Raw genomic sequence first — 6,443 nt, forward strand, 5'->3', positions numbered from 1 at the left:
ATGTTGAAAACCTCACTCATCTCTTTTACATACTCGAGGTTGTGTTGTCATCAATCACCAAAAAGGGGGAGATTGAAAGCATCTAGGCCCCTAGTTGGGTTTCGGTGATTAATGACAACACAAGATTACTCTGACTAACATCTGTTTTGTAGAGGCAAGTTAAGTTAGGTCATGGTAATGGAAATTGATTGGGCAATCATGGTTGTCATACCCCTGTCGAGGGAAATCATTTTGGTTTTCAAAGGATGGACGACAAGGTTAAGGACGAACTAGTTCTAAGTGTCGTTTGGTGTTGGAGAGACACTTAGAGTAGTTTAGGACTTTGTTTTTTCTTTGGTCATACTATTAAGGGGGGTATGGACTAGCAGCTTGACCTAGGTGAGTCTAATAGATTAGGTGTGGTGCACACTTGTCAAACTTAGCACTAGGTAGCTCAGGAATAGCCCTAAGATCAATTGGAGTCAACTTCATTCATGTAGGATTTTGAGTTGGAGATGAATGGAGGGTCAAATGACTGATAGGATGCTAGTCTGGTTGTGACTGAACGCTAGAGGGTGAGTCCGGTCAGTTCATTTGATCAACTTCAGTCGTCTGGTATTGACCGGATGCTGTTCTAGGTGTGACCGGATGCTAGAAAGTGAGCCTGATCAGTTCATTCGATGAACTGTAGTCATCTGGTACTAACCAGACGGTGGGGTGCCTGCATCCGATCAACTCCAGAGAGGTTTTAGAACAATTATTTCTTGACTAGACGCGTTTGGTTGGTGCTGACCAGACGCTGAGGTGCCTATGTCCGGTTGACTCTAGTAAAGTTCTAGAACGTCTTTTTCTTGACCGGACATGTCCGGTTGATGCTGATCGGACGCTGGTCAGAGTCTGGTTAGAGCTTAATGGCTCTCTTTGACATAGTGGTGGATATAACTGACCGGAGCATCCAGTCACCATGACTGGAGCATTCAGTCATCCCGCAGAGTGCTGACTCAGCCTCCAAATGTTATGTTTTGAATGAGGGGATATAAATACTTACTCCACTGGTCCAAGGGAGGTCTCTTGCCCATTTGTTCAGCTGAGAAACACCTTTGGAGTGCAAGGGAGAGCAAGAGCCTAGTGAGGTGATTGATATTTGAGAATCCAAGATTAAGGACCTGATTAGTGAATAGAGAGTAGCAAGTGTGCATCCACCTTTCTCATTAGGCTTATCTTGGTCAAGTGAGAGTTTGTGCTTATTACTCTTGGTGGTGATTGGGAGCTTGGTGATCCTCCGACAAAGCTTGTGGATGACCCAAGTCATGTTGTGAGCGGTTGTGGGCGATTCACCACGATGGAGTGTCAAAGAATCAGCTCATAGAGAGCACTTGATCCTTGCGCGGATCAAGGGGGAGTTACACCCTTGCGTGGGTGCTCCAATGAGGACTAGTGGGGAGTGGCGACTCTCCGATACCTCAGGAAAACATCGCCATGTTTCTTTGCTTCTCTTTACTTTGAGCATTTACATTTGAGCAACTCATTTCATGTCTTTACATTCCTAGAATTGTTATGCTAGAGTAGGATTGGAACCTAGAGCGCAAAACTTTTGTGCGGTAGAACAATAGAAACACATTCTAGGCACAAGGGGTGAAGTGGGCTAAGTGTAGGACTTAATTATTGCATAAAATTTAGAATTAGCCCAATTCACCCCCCTCTTGGACATCTTGATCCTTTCACATGAGGTACATGAAGAATGCAGGAGCATTGCTAAGACCAAAAGACATGACTAGGTACTCATAAAACCCATATCTAGTAGAGAAAGTTGTATTTGTTATATCTTATGGCCGGATTTTAATTTGGTGATACCCAGAACAAAGATTAATCTTTAAAAACATTTTGGCCCTAGCCAATTGATCGAACAAAGTATCAATATGAGGTAAAGGATACTTGTTCTTAATGGTTACCACATTGATAGGGCGATAATCCACACACATCCAAAGAGTGCCGTCCTTCTTCTTCACAAAAATAGCTAGACAACCCCATGGTGAAGAACTTGGATGGATGAATCCCTTCTCTAATAATTCTTCTAACTATTTCTTCATCTCAGCCAGTTCCTTTGAAGCCATGCGGTAGGGACACTACGAAATAGGAGCAGTACCAGTTCTAACTCAATGGCAAACTCCACATCCTGATCCGGTGGTAACCCAGGTAGATCCTTGGGAAAGACATCCAGAAACCCACAGACCATAGGAATAGAAGCAAGGTTAGGAGAAGCTTCAGCATGAGCAACAACTGGTAGGGTGGAAACTGAAGACATAAGGAGAGACATTCTATTCTCAGAAGAAGGAAGCTTCAACTCAACATTTCTTTGCCTAAGGTTCAACACTACCCCATAGTTTCTCAACCAGTTCATTCTCAGAATTGCATCTATGCCTTTACCAGGTAGCACCATGAACTAGAGACGATAAGAGTGAGTTGCTAGCACTAGTCTCACTGTGTCCGTGCAAGTTTTAACGCACAATTGCGCACCTGGGGTTCTGATTCTATAGGCAATAGGAATAGCCATAGTAGATATATTGTGCCTTTGTGCAAACCCCATACTCATGAATGAATGTGATGCACTAGAATCAAATAATATATATGTTGGGTGGGAATCAATGGTGAACATACCAGCCATCATAGGCTCTCCCTGCGGGATCTCCTTAGCCTCGGTGAAGTTAACCTGTCCCAAGCGGCTGATGGGCACCTTCTTCCTGATGATAGTCCTCTTGATCAAATGAGAGTTGGTTGAAGGTTGAGAGGACTAGGGAGGCTGATTTTGAGGGAACTCTCGGGCATAGTCACCTTCCTTACCACACTTGAAACAAGCACCTAGCTTGTTCCCCTATCCCTAACAAGGCAGGACCTATTGTCCCTGAGGCTGCTACACCTGCTGAGTAGGTGCACGGTACTAAGTGGGAGGTGCCTAGTGAGTCTACTGAGTCTGTCGAGACGACTATTGACCCGGAGACTGATAGGACACCCTCCTCACAACCTATACCTTTTGTAACTGTGTGTGACTAGAAGACCTAGTGATCACCCTCTTGCGCTTCCACTCAGTCTGAGAGTCACGCTGAAGTCCCTCCATAGCAATGGCAGCATTCATCAAAGCACCAAAGGTCTGATAGCCCCCTGTATACAGCTTCTCTTATAAGATGCAAGAGAGACCGCGATTGAAATGGTCCATCTTCTTCTCATTAGTATTCACATGAGTCCCAGCATACTGTGCAAGATGGTTGAACTTGTTCACATACTCTATCACAGTCACGTTTCCTTGCTTCTGCTCTAGAAACTTGGACATTTTTTGTTCAGCAAACTAATAGGAATATAGTACTGACAGAAAGCTATGGTAAGCTCCCACCAAGTCACATGGTGGTCCACATGATGCATGGCATTGAAAGTGTCCCACCAAGCACTAGCAGATCCCAGAAGCTACTGTGTGGCAAAGCGCACCTTCTGCTCATCAATCACATTGAGCAGCTGAAATTTCTACTCTAGAATATGAAGCCAATGCTCCACGTCTAGAGGCTCAGCAGTCAGCGTGAATGTGGATGGGTGTGTCCCCAAAAAGTCCTGATAGGAGCAGGGCCTCTCAGGACCGCGAGCACCACCCCTGTTCCCGCCATTGCCACCGGGGCCTCCACAAGCGAAGCCACCAATAGCCTATGCCAGCATCTCCAGGGCATAGGCCGACTCATGACGAGCAGCCATCATCTTGGCATGGGTCATCGGAGGTGGTGGTGGCGGCGGAGGAGGAGGAGGAGGACCAAGGAATGGGGCCTCATGGCTCTCCCTGTTGGCATTGCCATGATCATCGCCACAACCATTTTTGCCCTGGTCTTCACCAAGACCACGGCCAGTCCTAGCACTGGTGCTCCCGCGACCAGACCTCAGGTTCATCTGTAAATAGATAAGAACCCACCATTAGAGACAAGGCCTCCCTATTTAGAAACAAAAGATTAAAGAGAGATGATAAGACCCAATAAATAGTTACTAGCGAGACTTTTCCTTAAGAGTTAAAGCATTTTCTTTATTATCCTATCAATTCACTACCCAAAAATTATACGTGGGGAGTTTAGTTTAAGCAAGATTTTCTTTTTATGATGCATGGATCGACCTATTCGTTCGCTCAGGCCGAAATATAGCGGCATTCATATATAAGGTCGTGTTTGGCATGGCTCCCAGGGGCTCCAGCTCCTCAAAATCACTGCAGCGACACTATAGCATGGAGCCATTTTGGATTTTAAGGTAAAAATGAACTGAGAAGAGGAGAAGCCAGTGGAGCCACGATTTGGAGCTTCTCTGGCTCCTCACTACAGTACACCTACAGTGCATGAGTCGGAGCCCCTAAGAGCTGTGCCAAACACGCTCTAAATTTTGGCATAGCGCACACTCACTTTCCGTAAGCTAAACGATTCTTACGCAGCGTAAGTTAGTGTACCTGCAGAAGATTGATTAGATAAAACTAGTGTCACTATCCTAGATAGACCATATTACTAGGGCTTATACTTATTTACATAATTTATCGCATCCTACTTTTTGCAAAGCTTTTGTTGGTCAAATTTTTAGGTTTTGAAAAGAGTTTTTAAACTCGTAGACTTATTATTGGCTCTGATACCACCTGTGGTAGAACCACCCAAAATAACACGCTTTTGGAGACGCTCGTCTTCCACTAGACACTAAATACCTCAAAAATGAGCTACATCTGATAGTTCCATCGAGCACACCCCAAGGGAGAACTTGAAACAATCCACGTTTTACCTCTAGAATCTAATAATGAATACGAGCTTACAATACTTAGTCTATTTCATACAACAAGAGTTCTTGGAAATTATTTATTACAATACCATAGTTAAGAGTGCGATAGTTAAATAGCAGAATAAAAATAAACATCTAGCGGAAACGATATAAGGATCCATCTGTGCCCACCAGAAAAATCCTCCACACAAGAGCTACTCCTCAAGCTGCACCTACAATAGGGGTAAAATAAACCCTGAGTACACAATGTACTCGTAAAACTTACCCGACTAGTGGGAATAGTTTCCCAACTCCAAGGAGTATAATAGGCAATATGGGTTTGCTATTTTGTTTTTGTTTGCGAAAAGTATTACTAGGAGTACGTCCTGAATTTTGGAGATACTCAGAGCAAAAGAGTTTGGTCAGAGATGGATTGATTGGGTGCAGGCAATTCTAGACTCTGGGACTTCCTCAGTTTTGCTGAATGGTTCCCCTAGAAAGGTGTTTCATTGTAGGAGAGGGGTAAGCCAAGGGGGGCCCTATCCCCATTGCTCTTTGTATTAGCAGCTGACCTCTTATAGTCTATATGATAAATAAAGCAAAGCTCCAAGGACTGCTCAATTTGCCAATTCCTCTGAGATACACTAATGATTTCCCAAGAATTCAATATGTCGATGACACACTTATAGTAATGGAAGCTTGCAGTCGGTAGCTTTGGACACTTAAAGCACTGTTGCACACTTTTGGGGAGTCCACTAGTCTAAAAGTAAACTACAGCAAGTCAATTATGGTGCCCATCAACACTAGTCAGGACAAACTGGTCCATCTAGCAAGAACTTTCAATTGTACCACTAGAAGTTTTCCTTTCACTTACCTAGGGTTACCATTGAGTCTCGCAAAACCAAAGGTGATTGACTTCTCACCCTTGGTTAGCAGATGTGAGAGGAGATTAGCTACAACTTCTATTTTTTTGAATCAAGCAGGTAGACTTGAAGTCACAAATTCAATCTTTTCAGCTTTGCCAACCTTTTGCATGAGTACCTTCCTTCTTCATCAAACTATTATTGATCAAATAGACAAGTTTAGAATGTTATGCTTATGGAGAGGAGCTGATGTGAATGCTAAGCAAAAACCAAAGGATGCCTAGTCAATGGTTTGCAGGGAAAAAAATGAAGGGGGGCTTGGAGTTATTGACATCAAGACTGTGGCGGAATTGCCCAAAATAACACGCTTTTGGAGGCGCTTGTCTTCCACTAGACACTAAGCACCTCGAAAATGAGCTACATCGGTCAGTTTCATCAAGCACACCCTAAGGGAGAACTCGAAATAATACATGTTTTACATCCAGAATCCAATAATGAGTACGAGCTTACAATACTTAGTCTATTTCATACAACAAGAGTTCTTGGAAATTATTTATTACAATACCGGAGTTCAGAGTGCGATAATTAAACAACGGAATGAAAATAAACATCTAGCGGAAACGATACAAGGATCCATTTGTGCCCACTAGAAGAATCCTCCACATAAGAGCTACTCCTCAAGCTACACCTGCAACAGGGGTAAAATAAACCGTGAGTACATAATATACTCGCAAGACTTACCTGACTAGTGAGAATAGATTCCTGACTCTCAAGGATATGATAGGCAATATGGGTTTGTTGTTTTCTTTTTGTTTACGAAAAGCATTACTAATAGTT

This window comes from Miscanthus floridulus, chromosome 3 (assembly GCF_019320115.1).
Source record: "Miscanthus floridulus cultivar M001 chromosome 3, ASM1932011v1, whole genome shotgun sequence".
Taxonomy (NCBI): Eukaryota; Viridiplantae; Streptophyta; class Magnoliopsida; order Poales; family Poaceae; genus Miscanthus; species Miscanthus floridulus.